Source organism: Bubalus kerabau, chromosome 1, assembly GCF_029407905.1.
Source record: "Bubalus kerabau isolate K-KA32 ecotype Philippines breed swamp buffalo chromosome 1, PCC_UOA_SB_1v2, whole genome shotgun sequence".
Taxonomy (NCBI): Eukaryota; Metazoa; Chordata; class Mammalia; order Artiodactyla; family Bovidae; genus Bubalus; species Bubalus kerabau.
In genome coordinates this window covers 68,633,034-68,658,054 of record NC_073624.1, presented here as the reverse complement: position 1 = coordinate 68,658,054, position 25,021 = coordinate 68,633,034, and the positions used below count along the sequence as shown (strand labels likewise).

Genomic DNA, 25,021 nt, shown 5'->3' with positions numbered 1-25,021 from the left:
AAGCATGTAGGGTGGAAGATGTTGCAGCCATTTTTGGAAAATGCAAGTTCCTACACTTTCCTCCTTAGCTCTTTTTCTCTATCACTTTCTCCAACTGAAAACAAGTGGAAGAATCTAGTAGAAAATTAAAATGCAGTAAATTGATGGACCTACAGTTTTCCTTAAGAGAATCAAGTCTGATATAGAAAGAAAGAGCTAGGTGGTCTGTTGTTTGTTTCTTGTTTTTTTGTTGTTGTTGTTGTTATTGTTCTGCCTCCTGCCTTTGAAAATTAAATTCCATGTGGTAGACACAGTTGTGTTTCTTAGATCCCAGATGCAGCTCAGATGTGGAGAGTGTGGTTAGCAGGAAGCATCCAAATGTCAGCCGCTTCAAGTTCTGCCTTAGCTGCAGGAAATCACATTGTCCAATGTCTCCTCCTGTTTTGAGTAGCCTGCATCTGGTGATGGAGTATGGCAGATGTATTAAAACCCAGTTATTTTTATTTCTCTTCTGCCCAGTCATGCTAATTGCCTTTTTCCTTCTTATGTGTTGATTCCTAGTAAATATGTTACACCCTAAACTTCTCAGAATCTGCTTGTAGGTAATCCAGCCTTTGAAAGTGGGTACCAAGGAGCATCTAACAAAACAGGTGTAACTATAGACTTTTAGAGCTGCATTATTCATCACCTGGCTGGCAGTAAGGACCCCCAACACTGACAGCTTCTGGAACAGTGTGGTGGTCTATTTATTCAAACTTTTCAGTGGTGTTGAGAGGCATACCAACAGAAGGTATATACTAGTGAAAACAAAGTATCAGCCTATTTAGATGTATGAAATAAATAGTATCTTAAGGATTATAGGACTATAGCTGCTTTGGGGTATATATAAGACTTGGTCATGGAGCTGGGAGAGTACTGTGTGACTGGATCCTAAGGATTCTTAATCAAGGGGGTCAAAACTTAAAATTATATACGAAAGATTTGATTAACTTGGTGGTGCTTAACTTCTGATATAGGATTTAACACACTGGCAACTATGCGCAGGAGATGGTGGGAGCTCTCTAAAAGAAGAGCACCTAGAAAAACATGGAAAAAGCAATAACCCACAAATGAAAGTGTTAGGTTCTCCAGAGAAGCAGTATGTGTTTTATAGATATAGATAGATATGGTTTTAAGAAATCTATTGATTTAAATGCTTGGCCTTTAAAAAACACTTTCATAGCAACATCTAGACTGGTGTTTGATCTAGCAGTTGGCTACCATAGCCCAGCCAAGTTGACACATAGAATTAACCATCACAATGAGCAACCATGAAATGCAAGAATTTCCGTGGCAGATGGTGAAGGAAATCACTAAAAGCTCAGGGAAGTGACTATGCAGGAATGTAGGTATTATGCACAATAAAAAGAACCAGTTATTCTATTCTATAGGCAGGCCCATACAGCACAGTATTTAACAAGGCTGTAAGGAATGTCCTGGTGCAAGAGACACCAGCATCACTAGACAGTTCAGTGGTGGCTCTCCTCTGAGAGTTTTCCTCCATAGTTCAGGCAAGGCTATTATGTAACTTGGCTCACTGATAACAGTGGGGCTGCTAAGACCTCAAAATAATGTAATTCAAGATAGCAGTGCTTAACTACCAAAAATCAGGATACAGAGATGATTGGAATGACTAATAAGCCGGGTCTGGCATCCTAGTGGGGGGCTTATCCAAGGAAAGCTATTAAGATGACTCATAGAACAGGAAATACAAAAAAGCATAACAGATGGACAGCTGACAAGGGCACTGCTCATCTGAACCAGCAGAAAAAATCAAAGCTGGATCACTTGGTGAGGAGGTAGAGGGAAGACACCCCATTAAAAATACCACAAGTCTTTACCCTATTTCCAGACCTGAGCCAGTTTTTACAACTGCAACAGTCTGACTCAGAGGTGGCTGGTTCTTGAGAGAAATAACCCTGCAACAATATGACAATTATATTTGATTGATTCCCCAGGTCTCTCCCCAAAGGAATCTCCAGCTATTTCATGGGGAAGGAGGAAACCTAGATATTATGCAGGCTGAAGGACAGAGTGAATGAGTGGACATTGACAACTAAAGACACAGAGTATCATCATGCCCCTTCCTGGAGTTTGGACACATGTTCTCCAGATAATAAATGGAGTTTTGCCAAGATCCAATTTACAGTGAGTTCACTGAAGTAATGGACTCATTCAGTCATCATTTCTGATGCAGGATTTTAACTGGACAGTTGGAGCATCTACCACATGGGATCCTTCGTCACTGAGGTAAACAGAAAACTGTGGCTGAATATCAGTTGTGGCTCCAAGCACAACTGCCATGAAAGGGGCTGTCATTTGTCTCACTGACCTCCCACTTCTAAGAGATGCCTCAGGGGAGAGACCCGCCAGACTCCTGCTCTACTAGGAGCTGCTACTTGAACATGTAGGAGAAGTAGGTGCCAGTGGCACAAAGGGTAAACTGTGAAGGTATGCCACCCACATGCCCTTAAAAGACTTGCTATGGGATGCCATCACCAGATGGCCTTCCAGTGTCAGTTCCTTCAAAGTCTGCGTCAGCTACACCAAACGTACTCACCTGCACCTAGACACTGAGAAGTCAGGGGTGGAAAGACCTGGCCGATTGGGCCCACCACTGGATGTGTTTGGCAACCAGGGGTTGACGGACCTACCCATTTACTGTCATAATTGGTTAAGGAAGAATCAAAAGTGTCCCTGGGGTTCATCAGAGTTCTTTCTGAAGCTCCACACTAAATTGGCCAAGGTTTCATTGGGTCCATCACAATTGGATTTCTTGCTACTTTATTTTGCTTATTCCTTCTCCCCTTCTCTAACAAACACCTTACTCACTAACAGCAGTGGTGGTATTTGCTTCTGGAGCACCTAACCAATGGTACACCAGCTTTTAAAAGCAAACCAGGAACAATCTCCTTTTATCTCCACCTTTAGGATCCATATTCAAGACACAAAACTGTGTGAAGTTCCTGCATATAAACAATACACAGTCTCATATATACACTGCTGCTGCTACTGCTGCTGCTGCTAAGTTGCTTCAGTCGTGTCCGACTCTGTGCGACCCCATAGACGGCAGCCCACCAGGCTCCCCCGTCCCTGGGATTCTCCAGGCAAGAACACTGGAGTTGGTTGCCATTTCCTTCTCCAATGCCTGAAAGTGAAAAGTGAAAGTGAAGTCGCTCAGTCGTGTCCGACTCTTAGCAACCCCATGGACTGCAGCCCACCAGGCTCCGCTGTCCATCGGATTTTCCAGGGAAGAGTACTGGAGTGGGATGCCATTGCCTTCTCCATGTGCAAAATCACCATCTAGTGTGAACCTACTGTATAGTACAAGGAGCTCAGGTTGGTGCTCTGTGGTGACCTAGATGGGTAGGATGGGAGGCAGGAGGCAGGTCCAGGAGGGAGGGGATATATGTGTACTTATAGCTGATTCACTTTATTGTATAGCAGAAGCTAACGCATTATAAGAAATGCTGGGCTGGAAGAAGCACAAGCTGGAATCAATATTGCCAGGAGAAATATCAATAACCTCAGATATGCAGATGACACCACCCTTATGGCAGAAAGTGAAGAGGAACTAAAAAGCCTCTTGATGAAGGTGAAAGAGGAGAGTGAAAAAGCTCGACATTCAGAAAATGAAGATCATGGCATCCGGTCCCATCACTTCATGGGAAACAGTGGAAACAGTGTCAGACTTTATTTTTTGGGGCTCCAAAATCACTGCAGATGGTGACTGCAGCCATGAAATTAAAAGACGCTTACTCCTTTGAAAAAAAGTTATGACCAACCTAGATAGCATGTTCAAAAGCAGAGACATTACTTTGCCAACAAAGGTCTGTCTAGTCAAGGCTATGGTTTTTCCTGTGGTCATGTATGGATGTGAGAGTTGGACTGTGAAGAAAGCTGAGCACCAAAGAATTGATGCTTTTGAACTGTCGTGTTGGAGAAGACTCTTGAGAGTCCCTTGGACTGCAAGGAGATCCAAACCAGTCCATTCTAAAGGAGATCAGCCCTGGGATTTCTTTGGAAGGAGTGATGCTAAAGCTGAAGCTCCAGTACTTTGGCCACCTCATGCGAAGAGTTGACTCATTGGAAAAGACTCTGATGCTGGGAATGATTAGGGGCAGGAGGAGAAGGGGATGACAGAGGATGAGATGGCTGGATGGCATCACTGACTCGAAGGATGTGAGTCTGAGTGAACTCTGGGAGTTGGTGATGGACAGGGAGGTCTGGCGTGCTGCGATTCATGCAGTCGCGAAGAGTCGGACACAACTGAGCGACTGAACTGAACTGAACACATTATAAAGCAACTGTATTGTTGTTGTTGTTGTTGTTTAGTCACTGCTGCTGCTGCTGCTAAGTCGTTTCAGTCATGTCCAACTCTCACTAAGTCGTGTCCAACTCTTTTGAGACCCTATGGACTGTAGCCCTTCAGGCTCTTCTGTCCAGGGGATTCTCCATGCAAGAATACTATAGTGGGTTGCCATTTCGTTATCTAGGGGATCTTAGCAATCCAGGGACCAACCCACATCTCCTGCATTGGCAGGCAGATTCTTTACTTCGGAGCTACCAGGGAAGCCCGAAAGCAACTATACCCCAATTAAAAATATATATTTGGAAAAAAAAAAAAAGAATACACAGTCTCAACAAGTCATCAATTGAAAAGTCAAGTTAATAAGTAATTTCCCATCCCTTTCTTCTTTTTAAACTCTGGTCCTCTCTTAATCCACAGGCTATAATTTAAAATTGTTGTGAATTAAATCACTCACTTTTTTTTTTAACTTCTTTAAGCATACTCATCTTTCTAAGTGAATCATGTTTGTTTAACATTTTTTCCTCAAGTTTAATGAAGTATAATTTACCTCCAGGAAAATTCACCCTTTTTACGTAAGTAGTCTTACAAGTTTTGACAAATGCATATAAGCCTGTAACTCCTACCAGGACCAAGTCATCCATCCATTTCTTCCATTCCTGGGCCCTGGTAACTACTGATTTGGGTTTGTTTTATACTTTTTAAAATTGTTTTTTGTTTTCTTTTTTACTCTGCAACTTTTCAAGTATGTTTGGTTATTCTTTATATTTTCTAATTCTTATAACCTCACTTTGTGCACCCATTCTTCTCCCAAGTTGTTGGATCATTTTATGATCAATCATTACTTTGAACTCTTTCTTGGCAGATTGCCTATCTTCACATCACTTAGCTGTTCTGGGGTTTTATCTTATTTCTTCATCTGAAACATACTACGTTAGTCTAGATTTCTGTTTGTATTTTTATGTATGTGGAGGGTTAGTTATGTTTCTTGACCTTCGATAAGTGGCCCTCTGTAGGGAAATATCCTGCGCATCCCAGTAGTACACTCCTCTCTCGTCATGAAGGGGCAGGGACCAGCTGGACCCAGTGTGGTGGTGGTGGTTTAGTCACTAAGTTGTGTCCGACTCTTGCGACCCCATATAGCCCTCCATGCTCCTTTGTCCATGGGATTTTCCATGCAAGAATACTGAAGTGGGTTGCCATTTCTTTTTCCAAGGATATTCCTGACCCAAGGATAGAACCTGAGTCTCCTGCATTGCAGGCAAATGCTTTACCATCTGGGCCACCAGGGAAGCCTGGTCCCAGGGTAGATTCTTACTGGCTTGCTGACTGGTTCCACAGGCTACAGGAGGGAGAGTAGGATTCACACTTCTGGTGTCTTCCCCCTGGTGGGTGAGGCTAGTCTGAGTCTTAGGCAGGCTTTCTAGTGGGAGAGGCTGGTGGTTAAAGCTGGGTCTCATTATATTCTGATAGGCAGGGTCGTGTCTAGGGGCATGTCCAGAGGCATCTGTGAGCTCTTTAGTCTTCAAGCAGCCAGTCTGCTGATGGGTCCTGAGTTCTCTCCTAATTGGTTGTTTGCCTTGAGGCATCCCAGAACTGTATCCTCTCCAGGGCGAGGTTGGGCCTTGTTGCCAAAATAGGGCCCTCCAGGAGAGTTCAAGCTGATGAATATTCCCCCAGTACCTCCACCACTATGTCCTCATCCCCCCAGTGAACCACAGCCACCTGCTGCCTCCCCAGGAGATCCTCCAAGACCAGCAGGTAGGTCTGGCCCAGGCTCCTGCGAAGTCATTGCTTTGGCCCTGAGACCTTGTGTGCAGGCTCCAAGAGTGGCATCTCTGCCTCCCTCAGCCCTGTGGAGCTTCTGCGCTTAGGACCTGCGGGCCTTCAGAGCAAATGCTCTGGGGGTGGGGGTGGGGGGCTCCTCCTCCCACTGTCAGACCCCCAAGCTGGAGAGACTGACCTGGGGCTTAGAACTCTCACTCCTGTGGAAGAACTTCTGCAATAAAATTGTTCTCCAATGTGTGGGTCAGTCTCCTGGGTGGTGTGGGATTGGAGTATATCACTAGTGCACCCCCTCCTGTCTCCTTGGGTTTGTTCCCTATACCTTAAATATGGAATATCTTTTTGGTAGGTTCCAGTCTTTTGTTATTGATGGTTTTTCAGAATTTGGTTGTGATTTTGGTGAGTTCATCAGAGCAGGTGAGCTCAAGTTCCTTTTATTCCACTGCCTTGTTGATAAAATCTGAAACCTTTATTCTTTCTCTTGTCAATTTATCCTCTTTCACCATCATGCCTCAAATTTTAGGCTGATTCCAATTCAGCGACAACAGGGCAAACCCTCAGGAAATGGCTCCCTTGCATTTTCTAGAACATCTTATCCTCACCTGAGGGGCATTTCTGCTGCTGTATGACATGATGTGTTAATCCTGCTTCCATATAACCTAGCTCTGGGGCTTTATCTTCTGCCTTTTGCAATCAGTCAAGCTAGCTCCTTCTCTCTCAGAGTTCATTGCTTTAAGGTTCTCAGAGATTCCCTATTTGAATTGAGTAATCACCTAGAGGCTTCAGGACTCATGAAATCAAATGAGTTTATGTTTCAACGCTAGTGGCTCTGAGTATATCACCTACTTTCTTCCTATAAGTTTTAGATTTAAATGGCTTACTGCTTCATTAAACAGTGAGTCCATTTAACAGGAAAAACCTTTACTACTAGACTTGAACTAAAAATTAAAAAGGATAAAAGTTTATTTTATATAATAGAAACAGATCCTAATATAAGATTTCATCAAGCTATACCTGCATACTCTTTGAAATGATTGCCCTATCTCTAGTGTTACTCCACGTTCAGCATTTTATCCTTTGCAAAGGCATCAGTATCATCTTTCTTCCTGTTAAAATCTTCCAATGAAAGTGAATGATTAGAAATAGTTAGGGAGAAACCACCTGTGTGACATTTTAAATAGCATTCAGGTTCACTTAAAACAATACCCTTCTTCCCCACCCAATGTAATACAAAAGTTTTTCTTTTGGGAAGCCCTTTCAAGGAAAAAATACAGACATTCAATGTCTGCAATTCCATTATAGCAACAATTTGTAGTGCATATAATATTTTCCCAGTCAGTCAGAAATAAATATAATAGGAGAGTGTTATTTGGAGATTAGGGAAATCATATGTTCCTCTACCTTTCCATAGTCGAGAAAAGAAATTCAAGTACGCAGTACTATTTGCCTTATTGAGTCATAACATCCTTCATTAAGTGTTTCCACATAAGAATCCATAGAGGGCAATGTACAAAGTCTGTAATTCAGGGCTGGATGAAAATAATTATCAGCTACTATTTCATAGAAAACATCTGGTTTTCTTGGTGCCATTTAGAACAACAAACAGCTCATAAGCCCATTCATTCTCAGTCTCAGTTGATTTAATTTGAACAATTATGCTTAATATTTGTTTTCATTTTCTAAATTACAAATAATTAGCCTTAATCTTGAGTTTTGATTTATTACTTCTTTTACAGATGGAAATGCTGCAAGATTCTGGGTAAATTTTCAAACAAAACTTGCCCTATGTCTTTCCTATCTGATATAATCTTATGAGCATAATTTTTATTCTCATAAGAATAAACTACTGGGTAATAGTTGACAGCTGTTCTTGATGAGTTAAAGCTTGAATGTTGACTAATCAGCACACCTGAAAGTAGAAATATTTGATTGCAATTATATTTTAAGACACTTCTCCTGTGACTTTAAATAGGGGAGGCATCTTTTGTGCTTTTTTTTTTACCAGCCAGCTCCATATGTAATCTCAAAAACAGAATTCAATAAAAATCTGCTGAGGTTTTATGTGCAACAAAAATGGAAACAATAGATATTTCATGGTTGCTCACCGTGTATCAAGAACTATGTTAAAATGTTTCTATCCATTATCTATCTAATCTTCACAAACAAAAGAAAGACTTTTTCTCAATTTTGCAAGTAAGGAAACTGAAAGGTGTGAATCCTAGGACTGTGCTCAAGTCACACAGCAACTCAGTAATATCCACTCTACTCAAGTCTGTCTGATTCTAGGGTTTATAATATTACCCAACACACTATATAATACTGTGCTCTTTTAGGCCATAGGTACAAAGATGAATGAAAAGTGGTCCTTACCTCAGAGAATTTAGTAGATAATCTAGTTAGAACATTTATATTAATGGCTATAACTCAAGGTAGAAAGAAACTGCCAGCATAGGAGTCCAGATTAAGCAGTATAGCAATTCAGACTAGAGTGAGTGGAGCAATTTTTTGTGGGTGAAAGAATCAAGAATGGCTTCCTATAGGAGAGAAAAATAACAGAGTACAGTGTCCTAATTATAAGCATAAACACACTGGAATCAAATCTAAACTCTGTTACTTATCAGCTGCATAATCTTGAGCATCTCAGGGGCTCGATTTCTTCATCTGCAATATATAGGTGATAACAATTGCTTTATAGGGTCATTGTGAAAATTGGAAGAGCCAATATTTATAAAGCACGGTAGAATCATGCCTGGCAAATACCATTTGTCTATTTGCATAAAAAAAACTTTTGAATAGGTCCTTTAAAAGCAAGAAGAAAATTGCCTTTTGATATGGAGAAAAGTGAAATGAGGTAGGAATTAGATATATATTTTGTGTGTGTGTGTGGACTTAGAGCCTTCAAGTCACTATGAAAGTGGTTTAAATTTTAAAGATTCTGTGACTCAGAAAGGTAATATTTCCAGCTAAATTCATAGCTCGCATATGACAAACCCAGTTTAAATTCATAAAATTTGGTTCCTTTTTAAGACTAAGGAATATTCCATTGTCTATATATATCACAACTTCTTTATCCATTCCTCTGCCCATAGACACTTTGGTTGCTTCCATATACTTTCTATTGTAAAAAGCACTACAATAAACATTGCAGTACATGCATCCTTTCGAATTATGGTTTTCTCTTGATATATGCCCGGGAGTGGGATTGCTGGATCATATGGTAGCCATAAAAATGAATGAGATATATTAATACACATACATGGAATCTATAAAGATGGTACAGATGACCTATTTTCAGGGCAGCAATAGAGATGCAGACATAGCGAACAGACTTGTGTACACAGTGGGGAAAGGAGAGGGAGGGATGAATTGAAAGAGTAACACTGAAACATAAACATTATCATAGGTAAAACAAATAGCGAGTGGGAATTTGCTGTATGATGTAGGGAGTTCAAACCTGGTGCTCAGTTACAACCTGGAGGGTTGAGATGGGAGGTAGGAGGGAAGTTCAAGAAGGAGAAGACATATGTATACCTGTGGCTGTTTTACGTTGATGTATGGCATAAACGGGCTTCCCACATAGCTCAGTTGGTAAAGCATCTGCCTGCAATGCAGGAGACCTGGGTTCAGTTCCTGGGTCGGGAAGTTCCCCTGGAGAAGGAAATGGCAATCCACTCCAGTATTCTTGCCTTGGGAATCCCATGGACAGAGGATCCTGGTGGGCTATGGTTCATGGAATTGCAATAGTCGGACATGACTTAGAACTCTCTTTATGGCATAAACTAACACAATATGTAAAGCAATTACCCTCCAATTAAAAATAAAAGAAAAAATAATTTTCAAAAAGGAATGAAATAATGCCATTTGTGGTGACATGGATGGACCTAGACATTGTCATGGGGGTGGTGGTTAAGTTGTGAGATCTTCCTGAGATGTCCTTAACAGGGAGAGTTAAATCTGACATGTTGTATTTTAAAAGAGAAATATGAATGATGTATAGTTTGTTCCATCACATTTTGCTCATTCAATAAACCACTTGTTAATAGAACCTTTCCCAGCAGCATCTAAACTTGCCTTAAACTCTACCATTTAAAAGAACCAATGGAAAATACTCAGTAGATCCTACTTTTCTCTACACAGTGCTTAAACTTTTTTGCAATGCAAATCTTTGCAGAAGTTATTTGTCCCACCCTTGTTCACTCCCTCTAATTATTCCTTGATAGTGTGTGCACTGCTTATCACTTCCCCTTTCCTGAAGCAAATGTTGATAACCTTTATTTTCTAACTCCAGTGGATATTGTTCAGTTGTTTTATTTGAGAACTCACTAGAATGTGACATCTGTAAAGTCTCTCCTTGAAACTCTCTTCTACTGGCTTCCATTATATTGCCCTCTCCTGTTTTTCCTTCAGCTTTGTTGCCAGATATTTTCAGTCTTCTTGTAGGATCATCTTTTTCTACAATTAGACGTTGGAGTTGTTCATAGCTTGGCCCTAGCCCATCTTTTCATGTTATATAGTATATACTCTTCTTCAGTAAACTTACTAATATCTGCAACTTTGTTTATCATCTGTATGCTAATGATTTCCCAATTTATTTTAAGCCTATATATTCAACAATTGACCTGATATGTCCAAGTAAATATCACAAATGCACTTCCAACTTCACATGTCCAGAACTAATCTTATACTTGTTAGCCTCTAATCTGTATCTCTTCCAAGGTTTTGTATTTCTTCAAATGGTAATACTATTCATTCAGTTCTATAAACCACAAATAATTAAGTCTTCTCTGACATCTGTTCCTTGGTGAACCTCCATATTTACTCTTTAATCTACACACTTTCTCTGTCCTCAGTGGAATTTTCTGTGATTTGTATTTTTCCTACATCATGTCAACTCAAGCCCCTTGGTTGATCTCCCCATGTATACACTTACCCTCCTCAGGTCTACGCTCCATGTGTTGCTGATGTTCAGTCACTAAGCTGTGTCTGACTGTGCGACTCCATGAACTGCAGCTCACCAGGCTTCCCTGTTCTTCACTATCTCCCGAAATTTGCTCAAACTCATGTCCATTGGGTTGGTGATGCCATCCAACCATCTTATCCTCTGTTGCCTCCTTCTTTTGCCCTCAATCTTTCCCAGCATCAGGGTATTTTCCAATGAGCTGACTCTTTGCATCAGGTGCCCAAAGTATTGGAACTTCATCTTCAGCATCAGTCCTTCCAATAAATATTTAGGATTGATCTCCTTGCTCTCCAAGGGACTCTCAAGAATTTTCTCCAACACCACAGTTCAAAAGCATCAGTTCTTCAGTGTGCAGCTTTCTTTATGGTCCAACTGACTCATCCATACATGACTACTGAAAAAACCATAGCTTTGACTGTACAGACTTTTGTTGGCAAAGTGGAAACTGTTTCTGCTTTTAAATACATTGTCTAGGTTTGTCATAGCTTTCCTTCCAAGGGGCAAGTGTCTTTAAATTTCATGGCTGCAGTCACAGTCTGCAGTGATTTTGGAGCCCAAGAAAATAAAGTCTATCACTGTTTCCACTTTTCCCCCATCTATTTGCCATGAAGTGATGGGACTGGATGCCATGATCTTAGTTTTTTGAATGTTGAGTTTTAAGCCAGCTTTTTCAGTCTCCTCTTTCACCAGCTCCTTATTGCAAAACTCAGGCTTAAATTGAAGTAAGTAGGGAAAACCAGTAGGCCATTCAGGTATGAACTAAACCAAATCCCTTATGATTATACAGTTATGTTGTTCTTCACTCACTTACTTGTGGCCGACTCTCTGGGACCTCATGTACTGTAACGCACCAGGTTCCTCTGTCCTTCACTATCTCCTGGACTTTGCTCAAACTCATGTCCATTGGATTGGTGATGCCATCCAACCATCTCATCCTCTGCTACCCCCTTCTCCTTTCGCCTTCCATCTTTTGAAACATCAGGGACTTTTCCAATGAATTGGTTCTTCACATCAGGTGCTAAGTATTGGAGTTTCAGCATCAGCCCCTCCAATAAATATTCAGGGCTTATTTCCTTTAGGATGGACTGGTTGGATCTCCTTGCTGTCCAAGGGACTCTCAAGAGTCTTCTCCAACACCACAGTTCAAAAGCATCAATTCTTTGGCACATAGCCTTTATGGTCCAACTCTCATATCCATACATGACTATTGGAAAAACCATATCTTTGACTATAAGGACTTTTGTACCTTAATTAGAATTTATTTCATTGCTACAAAATGCTAACAATCATTTGAGTCTTCAGTGGGTCATAATCTTTCCTGGTGTGGTCTCTCCTCAACATAGGTGACTGCTGGTGGTGATTGCTGAAAGATGGGATTAGTCCAGTTCAGTTCAGTTCAGTAACTCAGTCATATCCAACCTTTGCGACCCCATAGACTGCAGCATGCCAGGTTTCCCTATTCAACACCAACTCCCGGAGCCTGCTCATTGAGTCAGTGATGCCATCCAACCATCTCATCTTCTGTCATCCCCTTCTCTTCCTGCCATCAATCTTTCCCAGCATCAGGGTCTTTTCAAATGAGTCAACTCTTCACATCAGGTGGCCAATGTATTGGAGTTTCAGCTTCAACATCATTCCTTCCAATGAACACCCAGGACTGATCTCCTTTAGTTGGTTGGATCTCCTTGCAGTCCAAGGGGCTCTCAAGAGTCTTCTCCAACACCACAGTTCAAAAGAATCAATTCTTCAGCGATAGCTTTCTTTATAGTCCAACTCTCACATCCATACAGGAGTAGTTTACATCTTAAGAAACCACTTTCCTTGTTCATCCATAATAAGCAATTCCTCAACTGCTCATTTTATCATTAAATTGCAACAATTCAGTCCATCATCAGGTTCCACTTCTAATCATAGTTATTTAGCTGTTTCCATTAAATATGCAGTTACTTCCTCTGCTGAAGCCTTGAGCTGCTCAAAGTCATCCATGAGAGTTGAAACACCTTCTTCCAAACTCTTTTTAATGTTGATATTTTGACCTCTTTCCATGAATCATTAAGGTCTTTAATAGTGTCTAGAATGCTGCATCCTTTCCTGAAGGTTTTCAATTAATTTTGCCCGGATCTATCAAAAGAATTGCTACCTATGTTTGTTATAGCCTTACAAAATGTATTTCTTAAATAATATTACTTGAAAGTTGAAATTATCGCTTGACCCATGGACTGCAGAACAGATGTTGTGCTAACAGCCGTGAAAACAATGCTTATCTCATTGTACATCTCCATCAGAGTTCTTGGATGACCAGGTGTGTTGTCAGTGAGCAGAAATATTTAGAAACCTTTTTTTTTTTCCCCCTGAGCAGTATATCTCAACAGTGGGCTTAGAATATTCACCAAATCCTGTCATAAACACATGGGCTCTTATCCAGGCTTTGTTGTTCCATTTATAGAGCACAGAGTAGGTTTAGCATAATTCTCAAGGACCCTAGGACTTCCAGAATGGTAAGTGAGCACTGGCTTCAACTTCAAGTCACTAACTGCATTAGCCCATAACAAAAGTGTCAACCTGTCCTTTGAAGTTTTAAAGCCAGGCACTTACTTCTCCTCTCTTGCTATGAAAATCATACATGGCATCTGTCTTCCAATGTAAGTCTGTTTTGTGTACATTGAAACTATGTTGGTTAGTGTGGCTATTTCCATTAATTACCTGAGCTAGATATCCTGGAAAACTTGCGGCAGCTTCTACATGGTTAACTGCTGTTTCACCTTGCACTTTTATGTTATGAAAGTGCTGTCTTTCCTCAAACCTCTTGAACCAAGTTCTGCTAGCTTTACACTTTTGTTTTGCAGCTTCCTTACTTTTCTCAACCTTCATAGAATTGAAGAGAGCATCACTGACTCGATGGACATGAGTTTGAGTGAACTCCGGGAGTTGGTGATGGACAGGGAGGCCTGGCATGCTGCGATTCATGGGGTCGCAAAGAGTTGGACGCGACTGAGCGACTGAGCTGAACTGAAGGCCTTGCTCTGAGTAAGGTTTTGGTTTAAGAAAATGGTTTGAAGTGTTTAATCTTCTATCCAGACCACTTTAACTTTCTCCATATAGCAATAAGGTTATGTTGCTTTCTTATCATTTGTATGTTCAGTACGGGCATTTTTAATTTCCTTTAAGAACTTTTCCTTTGTATTCACAACTTGGCTATTTGGAACAAGAGGTCCAACTTTCAGCCTGTCTCAGCTTTCAACATGCTTTCCTCAATAAGCTTAATAATTTCTAGCTTTAGATTTAATGTGAGAGACATGAAGGTCTTCGTTTTACATAAACACTTAGAGGCCATTGTAAGCTATTAATTGGCCTCATTTCAGTGTTATTGTGTGTCAGGGAACAGCGAGGCCTGAAGAGAGTGAGAGAGATAAGGGAACAGCTAGTTTAAGGATCAGTGAGAGCACTCACATTTACTGATTTTTGCCATCTTATGTGGGCAGTTTGTACCTCCCAAAACAATTGTAACAACAAAGATAAGTGATAACCATAACAAATATAATAATAGTGAAAAAGTTTAAATATTGAAAGAATTACCAGAATGTGACACAGAGACACAAAATAGCAAATACTGTTAGAAAAATGGTGTTGATACACTTGCTTAATTCAAGGTTTCTATAAAGCTTAAAATAGTCAAAACCTCAATATTTGCAAAGCACAGTAAAACATGATATTCCTGTATATATAATTATAACTAGTTTTTTTGAAACCAGTTTCTTTTCCATATGGAATTTATCATGGTTCACTAACTTACAGATTATATCTATGTTTACTTGTTTTGTCTTATTTTGCTTTTCACTTTTTTTTCTTGATCTTCACCTGTATTCTTCATAAGTGCTTCAAAACTGTATTTTCATCTTGATAAGCCATTATCTGTGGTAATACTTCTGTCTTTTGTATTTTCCAGCAGACTTAGCTATTCTAAACAAATAGCTCAATGTCTAATTATTTTCATTACAGAGGAGTTTTCAGTCCTTACTTATATTCTTATATTTTAAGTTCTATATTTTAACATTCTTTTTATTCATGACTATTTATCTCCTTGTTCAGTCTTTGATATTAATTCTGTTCCTTTCTGCTTGTGCTGTTGGCCTTCACATAGTCTTTGAGTTGTTTTTCTGTTTTGTTTGTTTTTTCTTAACTGATTTGCTGGTTCACCTTTAGTGATTTCTAGTATATAAACTGCTTATCTAATAGAAGAATGAAAATAAATCCTTTAGTGGTGTGTTATATTCACTTCATTTTAAAACAAGTTTTCCTAACATTTTTGGTGTCATTAACCATTTGGGTATCTGTTGAAGCCCATGGAGCCCTTCTGTGTCAGGTTTAAATAAATAAAATTAAATGCATGGGGTTATCAAGGAAAATGTTATAGAAAACATTTACCAAAATATTTAAAATCAGTATACATTAATATATGTCCATGTATTTGTTAACATATTACAAAGGATGGTAAAACTTGGATCTAATAATTTCCAAATTCCAAAATCATTATCATCTTAAAGATATTTTGATATATCTACAATACCATATCTGATATGAGTAAATCTCTATTAAAGTTGTAGATACTACTGTAGTTTGGTTTGAAGACAATGCTCACTTTCATCAGAGGTTAGTGAAAATTAAGTATATATTTAAAAAAAATTAGTATATATCTTTTGATCCAAGTTTGACGACTCATAAATTATATTTCTGTATCCCATGGGGATCCAAGGACCTTTGGTTAATAATTCCTGCTTTTAAGCATGCTGAATTTATAGTGAGCAGCATTTATTCCATAAATATTTATTGGATTCGATATTGATTGCTCTAAGGATTGAAGCCTATGATTGGCTCTTAAAGAATTTGCAATTTGATGGAGATAGACATGTAAACAAAGAATAAAATCAGATATAAAGCTAGATTTATATGTGTTGTATTAAAAATTTTCTGAGTGTCAAGTGGAAGAATTATGGAGCCTGGTAGGCTGCAGTCTATAGGGTTGCACAGAGTCGGACACGACTGAAACAACTTAGCAGCAGCAGCAGCAGCAGAGACTGGTAAGTGGGCAACTATATTATATATTCAGGCTTGCTTTTAATAAGCAAAATTTGGCAGCATTATAGAGACCAAAATTGTTTGGAGATAGATGATGATGGTGTCAATGATGGTGATAATGATGATCTTTGGGTATGCACATGAGGAGAAGGCTGAAAATGTTGCCAAAGGAAAATAAAGAGCTAAGGAAATTTTCAAAATTTCTAATTGGATTACTGCATGGATAGTCTTGCTATTTGCCAAAAGAAGGCATTAATTCTGACTTTAAGAAAAAGTTATGCATTCCTTTTTGGAAATGGAAAATTGAGGCATTGGGTGGGAATGTCCAGCAGAAAAGTAGTATGACAGAAAGAAATAAGGACTGTGTTTGGGAAATCAATGATATGTAAGTAATTTTAATCACTAGAAAGGATGAGGTTACCACAGAAAACAGAGAGAGACAAAAGAGGCTTGAGGATGGAAGCATGGGAAATATGTACATTTAAAGAGTAGCAGAGGAGCAGAAACCCCTTAAATAAGGAATTCTTTCCTTAATTAGAAATAATGAAGGTAGGAAAAGATAGAGGTTGATTCCTTGCAAGATAAAATTTTCTTCTTTGGCCCTGCTAAAATAAATTCAACTGAGTAAATTTTAGAGATATTACTGGCTTATTCAATGATTCATGAATTGGGGCGCATTCCAGTCTTGCAAATAGAAAGGAGCTCTGAGGAGCTGTACGAAGTGAAAGACTTTTATAAGCAGAAGGGAGCAGGAAGAAGGAAGTTACACTATGCAAAAAAAGTGGGTTGCTTATTGCAAAGTTACCTTCCTTTGAAGCATGGCTAGGAGACTATCAGGCAGATTAACTAACTTGTGCTGATCTGGTGGCTCCTGATAGTTTAACAGTCTATTTTTAGGAATGTAGAAACTGTAATTATGCCTCAGTTTGGTGAGGGTGGAGCTTAGCATACTTGACTCCATTTTGAGTCCATTTTCTTATTAAGAGTCCTTTTCTACTCACTTTGGTCTTCCCTGATAGCTCAGCTGGTAAAGAATCCACCTGCAATGCAAGACCCTGGTTCCATTTCTGGGTTGGGAAGATCCACTGGAGAAGGGATAGGCTACCCATGCCAGTATTCTTGGGCTTCCCTTGTGACTCAGCTGGTAAAGAATTCGCCCGCAATGCTGGAAACCTAGGTTTGATCCCTTGATTATCCCCTGGAGAAGGGAAAGGCTACCCACTCCAGTATTCTGGCCTGGAGAATTCCATGGACTGAATAGTCCATGGGTTGCAAAGAGTCAGACACGACTGAGCAATGTTCACTTCACTGCTCACCTTATTATATTATTTCCTCTTTCAATTTCATTTAATGTTTATACATTTTATTGTAAAAGGAAATTTAATATTATATATATTTACAATTTTCTTCTTCCTGAAGAAATGGATAGAAATCCCACATGTACTTTGTGTTAATTCCATATAACTAGCTCTTAAAAATATAATATGCAAATTTTCTTTGTCCTCTTATGTCATTATCTCTGCCTATTTTATTAAATGTATTTTACCTTTTCTGGTCGGTTTTAGATAGTGCATTAATGGTTTAAGATTTTTCCTCCAGATACTACTTCATCACAAAATCATGATTCTATATTATCCTAATTTGCATTTACCCTTAAAAATAATATTAATGCCATAAACCCTTTATCTCCAGTTGTAGCTTCTTTATATTTCCCTCTCTTATTCTACTTCCCTTTTTCATTGTGGAAGGCAATTAATTTTCTTGGATGCACACAGAGACTGCAGAGTCTTCTTTGTGTATATTTATTACTGGGAAGTTAAGAAGCATAAATTAGAAAGTTGAGATTTGAAAAACATGTCTTTCAGTCTTCCTATGACATCTTAAGGGTATTTTAAATGTTTATTCAAACAAAGTATTAATTTACCTTTTTAGATCTATCAATCTCCTTTGAAATATATGTCATATAATTTCTTGATTTCTCTTATTTTCTTATTCTTTACATAATTTCAGCTTTTTGTCTAAGCATTTCATTTCTAGAGTGCAGCTGTTTCTATTACAATGTTCATCTTTTTAAAATGTGGTAGTTATGCCCACAGAAAAGTACATAAAACATAAATGTACACAGTTTCAAATTATTAAAAAGTGACCAGCAATTAAACTACCCAGGTCAGGAAAACATTATGAGTTCCCAGAAGTTCCCCACTTGCTACTTTCAACTCTTCACCTACCCTTCTTGACTTTTATGTAAACACTTCCTTGTTTTGCTGTTTAATTTCTACACCCCCAAAATGCATTCCTAAGCACTATAACTTAGTTTTTGCTATTTTTAAACTTAACATAAATTAAATCATAGTCTGTATTTCTTCTGTATTTGACATCTCTTGCTCAGCATTGTTATAAATTTACCAATAATGTTATAGTTCCATTCACTTTTTTCACTTTAGTTGATTCCATTGAATGAATAAATCAAAATATATTTATTTATTTTGCTGTTAATGGACTTTTAGCTTATGCCTATAATGCTGCCATTGACTTTTTTGTATGCTGATTCCCTAATGTGCCATATGCCCACAATTTCCATGGCTAAATATATAGGAACAGATTTGCTTGCCTTAGGCTTTGCATATTTTCAACTTTAGTAGATAATTTTCATGAATTTAGGGGTTTTTTTCCCCAAAGTAGTTGTTTACATTCCTAGAAACATTGCATAAAATCCTGTTGCTCCACATTCTTTCCAGCTCTTTGTATCATCAGGTATTTTATGTTGTGTTCATTATGGTGTTTGCATGATGATACTTCATTATAGGAGCTTCCCTTGTGGCTCAGCTGGTAAAGAATCTGCCTGCAATGCAGGAGATCTGGGTTTGATTCCTGGGTTGGGAAGATCCCTTGGAGAAGGGAAAGGCTACCCACTCCAGTATTCTTGCCTGGAGAATTCCACGGACTGTATAGTGCGTGGGGTTGCAAAGAGTCGGACATGACTGATACTTTTACTTTCACTTTCACTTCATTATAAATTTTAGTTACTCTGATTTGTAATGAAGTTGTACCATTTCCTTATGGCAGAAAGTGAAGAGGAACTCAAAAGCCTCTTGATGAAAGTGAAAGTGGAGAGTGAAAAAGTTGGCTTAAAGCTCAACATTCAGAAAACGAAGATCATGGCATCCGGTCCCACCACTTCATGGGAAATAGATGGGGAAACAGTGGAAACATTGTCAGTTTATTTTTCTAGGCTCCAAAATCACTACAGATGGTGACTGCAGCCATGAAATTAAAAGACGCTTACTCCTTGGAAGGAAAGTTATGACCAACCTAGATAGCATATTCAAAAGCAGAGACATTACTTTGTCAACAAAGGTTCGTCTAGTCAAGGCTATGGTTTTTCCAGTAGTCATGTATGGATGTGAGAGTTGGACTGTGAAGAAGGCTGAGTGCCGAAGAATTGATGCTTTTGAACTGTGGCGTTGGAGAAGACTCTTGAGAGTCCCTTGGACTGCAAGGAGATCCAACCAGTCCATTCTGAAGGAGATCAGCCCTGGGATTTCTTTGGAAGGAATGATGCTAAAGCTGAAACTCCAATACTTTGGCCACCTCATGCAAAGAGTTGACTCATTGGAAAAGACTCTGATGCTGGGAGGGATTGGAGGCAGGAGGAGAAGGGGACGACAGAGGATAAGATGGCTGGATGGCATCACTGACTCGATGGACATGAGTCTGAGTGAACTCCGGGAGTTGGTGACGAACAGGGAGGCCTGGCGTGCTGTGATTCATGGGGTCGCAAAGAGTCAGACACGACTGAGCGACTGATCTGATCTGATCTGTACCATTTCATGTATATAATGGCCAATTACACATTCTTTTGTGAAATTTCAGGCACTCATTTCCCCCATTTTTCCATTGGGTAGTCTTTTTCTTACTAGTTTGTAGATATTCTTTATGTTCTGGATACAAGCCTTTTGCCAATTACTTATGTTTTTAACTGTATTCTCTTTAGTGATTTTTATTTTTATATCTCTAATGGTGCTGTTGATAAATAGACATTCTTAACTTAAATGTAATCCAATTTGTAGATCTTTTCTTTACAATTATTTTTGTGTTCTGTTTCAAAAATATTTCCCTGACCTAATATCATGTTGATACTCTCCTTTATTATGTCTATTGTTGTCTTTTCTACTGTTTATTATCTATTATTTTCTCTTCTGCATTTAATTCTATAAACATTAACCATATGAAATAGGGTCTAATATTATTTTTCCATGTGAATACTCAATTATTTGCGGTCTATTTATTGGTGCATTGCTATGCAAAGCTATCTTTGTCATACAAAAATTGTCTACACATTGATGAATCTGTTACTAGATCCTGTCATATTGATCTGTTTCTGTATCCCTTTTAGACACTTTGAAACATTATTTTTATTGTATCTATAATTAGCTTATAAACCAATGTTCTCTCACATGTTTACTAGTTTCTGTGCTCTTTGTTTTTTTCTACAGAAGGCAATGGCACCCCACTCCAGTACTCTTGCCTGGAAAATCCCATGGACAGAGGAGCCTGGTGGGCTGCAGTCCATGGGGTCACTGAGGGTCGGACACGACTGAGTGACTTCACTTTCACTTTTCACTTTGATACATTGGAGAAGGAAATGGCAACCCACTCCAGTGTTCTTGCCTGGAAAATCCCAGGGACCGGGGAGCAGGGTGGGCTGCCTTCTATGGGGTACCACAGAGTCGGACACGACTGAAGTGATTTAGCAGCAGCAGCAGCAGCATCTGATAGAATTTCTTTTAGCATTAATCTGCCGGAATGAATTCTTTGCTTTTCAGTTTTTGTGAGAATACCTGTATTTCAGATCTCATTCTAAAAAAAGCTTTTTAGATAGGAAATGTTTGGTGTTGCCATTGTGGTAAATGATTCCAGTCTTTTTACTTCCTTTTTGCTATTGAAGAGAGAGCTGTCTGTTGCTACTGGTCAGCAATAAGAGTTATTGTTTGTTTGCTCTCTGATGTTCTAAGGAAATATGTCAATATTCTATATAGCTTTAAAATTGTCTTATATGGAAGTTGTGGTCCAAAATACATAGTCTGCATTGCATAGAACTAAAACCTATCTACTTTTATGCCATTAAACATATACGCACTCAAGAAATACACATATGCCATTATTCTCATCTTTTTTAACAGAAGTAGGTAAAAATTGAATCAGTATCCAAAATAATGTTTTCTTCTCTTTATCATTGAAAGAAACAGCAAATTTTTCATGGGTTATGCCCATGTCTCCTTTAATAGGTCATAGACACTGTGATTTGACCCTAAAAATAATTTTGCCACTAAAGGAGTTTATGAGTTAAGGACAGTGTGGCTGTTACCATGTTATACGTAAAAGGAGGAAAGTTAGAAAGCTAAAGTTATTTATTCTGAGTGATCTAGTAAAAGATGATTTGGGACTAGAATTCAGATTTTCTAATTCTAGTCCAGGAATAATGTGATCCTTCAAAGAGAGTAGACAGTAGAAAAACATTTGTAAATCTTTTATTCTCTAGATAATTTTGACATTTTCCTCTAAATAACAGCAGAGAATAGGGAGATTATTATTTCTAAATACTTCCACAAACAATTTTGAACTAAGACATTGTCTGTCCATGTATAGTGATTGTGTTTTATCATTTGATAGGGAGTTTGAAAGGAATTTGAATTTTGTAAAAATAACTCTAGTGCTTCCCTGATGGGTCAGCAGTAAAGAATCTGCCTGACAATGCAGGCAACGCAGGTTCAGTCCTTGGGTTGGAAAGATCCCCTGGAGAAAGAAATGGCAACCTACTCCAGTATTCTTGCCTAGGAAATCCCATGGACAGAGGAGCCTGGTGCTCTTTAGTACATGGGATCACAAAGAGTCAGGCACCATTTAGTGGCATAACAATAGCAAAATAACTGTAGTTGCTTTGATATAGTAGATTTCATCAAACAATTTTTATATTTATTAAACATATATAGTTATAACTTTTATTAACCAATATTGCATCAGGATTAAATTTTAAGAAATGTGAATATGAGAAATAGGATATTTAGACTATGGCTTTAAGAACAGTTGCAATAAATGGTATGTTAAATTTGCCTTCTCTGGAAATTTCTATCGTCTTTCTCATGCAACTTACACAAACTGACAACTTTATGAATATTTCTACTAGAAGGTGTAGTTCAATTGGAATTTTTTAAATTATGGAAACTAAATTTTCAGAGTAATTTCTTATATTACATCAAATTTTCATGTAAAGTTGTATTTTTGTTATTCAAAATAAATAAATCTGAATCCTGAGTGAGTGACATGTTTCACTTTATAAATGTCTAATCACATCTACCATGACATTTTAAAGTGTTCTAAATGGATTTTTCTATTACCTGGGCTCTGTTAATGTCTACTTATTTCCCAGTGAGAATTCTCCAATAGCTCTTGAGAAGACAGTAAGAAAGCCTTGCATTGGAAATCAATTGAATTGGATTCCTTCTGGAATAATAATCCTATTTCTCTAATCCTGGGACAATTTTAAGTCAGTAATATTTTATGTAATTATATTACAATCCATGCTGTCTGGGATCACTTGGATATATTCATTTTTCAAAATGCAATATAAAGTAATGATTACTCCTTCTTCAGCAAGGAGATCAAACTAGTCAATCGTAAAGGATATCAACCCTGAATATTCATTGAAGCACAGATGCTGAAGCTGAAGCTCCAATACCCGATGCAAAGAGCCAACTCATTGGAAAAGACTCTGATGCTAAGAAAGATCTAGGGCAAGAGGAGAAGGGGACAATAGACCACAAGACTGTTGGATGACATCATCAACTCAATGGACGTGAGTTTGAGCAAACTCAGGGAGATAGTAAAGGACAGGGAAGCCTGGCATGCTCCAATTCATGGGGTCACAGAGTCAGACATAACTTTGCAACTGAACAACAATGGTTCTTTGAGAAAACTTAGTACATAAAACACACTTTTATGATAGCATTTGTGAAATATTCTAGCATAGTTCTCTTCACAGAGAAATTACTATTTCACTTAACAAAAATATTAAAGCAAAGTATGCTAAAATAGGAGTACCAATTGCATATTTAAATAGTTTCATGTAATTTCCTGACAAGGTGTGGAGATAAAACCTTATATCAGTAATTAAAAATTACTGTCAAAGGAATATTAATTATAAATTAAGAGTCAATTTAAGTATATAACAATGAGAAAATAACTCAATATATAAACATTTAACTGCAACCATTTGCAGGAAATACTTCACAGTTGTTCATTTGCTAAGTCATGTCTGACTCTTTGCAATGCCACGAACTACAGCAAGCCAAGCTTCCCTGTTCTTCACTATCTCCCTGAATTTGTTCAAACTCATGTCCATTGAGTGGGTGATGCCTCTTTTGCCCCCTTCTCCTCTTGCCTTCAGTCTTTTCCAGCAGGGTCTTTTACAATGAGTTGGCTCTTCACTTCAAGTGGCCAAAGTATTAGAGCTTCAGGTTCAACACCAGTCTTCCAATGAATATTTAGGGTTGATTTCCTTTAGGATGGATTGGTTGGATCTCCTTGCTGTCCAAGAGACTCTCAAGAGTCTTCTCAGCACCACAGTTCAGAAGTATCACTTCTTTGGTGCTCAACCTTTTAAATGGTCCAACTCTCACATCCTTACATGACTACTGGAAAAATCATGTATAGTATAGTATTAGTTGCTTAGTCATGTCCAACTCTTTGTGACCCCATGGACTGTAGCCCTCTAGGCTGCTCTGTCCATGGGATTTTCCAGGCAAGAATTCTGGAGTAGATTGCCATTCCCTTCTCCAGGGATCTTCCTGATCCAGGGATTGACCCCAGGCCTCCTGCATTACAGACAAACTCCTTACCATCTGAGCCTGTCAGGGAAGCACAGCTTTGACTATATGGACCTTTGTCAGCAAAGTAGCGTCTCTGCTTTTTACTACACTGTCTAGGTTTGCCATAGCAATTCTTCCAAGGAGCAAGCGTCTTTTAATTTTGTGGCTCTCTGCATTCGACCCAGGGATCTAACCCAGGTCTCTTGCATTGCAGGCAGATTCTTTACCATCTGGGCTACCAGGGAAGCCCTATGTACTCTGCATATATCTGTGCTCAGGACAAGAAACAACAGTTAGAACTGGACATGGAACAACATGGTTCAAAATTGGGAAAGGAGTACATTAAGGCTGTATATTATCACTCTGCTTATTTAACAGGCACATTCCACGTCCAGTTCTAACTGTTGCTTCTTGTCCTACATACAGATTTCTCAGGAGGCAGGTAATGTGGCCTGATATTCCCCTCTCATTAAGAATATTCCACAGTTTGTTGTGATCAAAGACTTTACCATAGTCAATGAAGCAGAAGTAGATATTTTTTTGAAATTTCCTTGGTTTTTCTATGATGCAGCATATGTTGGCAATTTGATCTCTGGTTCCTCTGCCTTTTCTAAATCCAGCTTGTACATCTGGCAGTTTTGGGTTCACATACTGCTGAAGCCTGGCTTGAAGGATTTTGAGCATTGTCTTGCTAGCATGTGAAATGAGTGCAATTGTACGGTAATTTGAACATTCTTTGGTATGGCCTTTCTTTGGAATTGGAATGAAAGTGGACTTTTTCCCAGTCCTGTGGCCACTGATGAGTTTTCCAATTTGCTGGTACCCTATGTCGAATGCTATGCTGAAAAGATGTTCAAGTAATGGATAACATGTCACCAAGTAAGTAACTATTAGGAGTTACCTATCACCCTTAGCACAGATCGACGGATAGTCCAATGTTACAATTATTATCTTTTTAAAATAAAATGTTATTAACACTGTAATAAGTTTTGCTTAATGTTAAAA

At 38.6% G+C, this 25,021-nt stretch overlaps 1 long non-coding RNA gene across 2 annotated transcripts in view; it reads left to right on the top strand.

The window, feature by feature from the left end:
• The first annotated feature begins 4,741 nt into the window (after positions 1-4,741).
• Positions 4,742-25,021, top strand: part of LOC129650500 (uncharacterized) — a 122,379-nt gene continuing 102,099 nt past the window's right edge. The window contains exons 1-4 of one of the 2 annotated variants that reach the window (XR_008713800.1): positions 4,749-6,088; positions 6,462-6,529; positions 13,919-14,099; positions 20,645-22,463. This is a non-coding gene — a long non-coding RNA (uncharacterized LOC129650500). Of the gene's footprint in view, positions 6,089-6,461; positions 6,530-13,918; positions 14,100-20,644; positions 22,464-25,021 lie in introns of those variants that run through there. The other variant, XR_008713799.1, reaches the window with a different exon arrangement.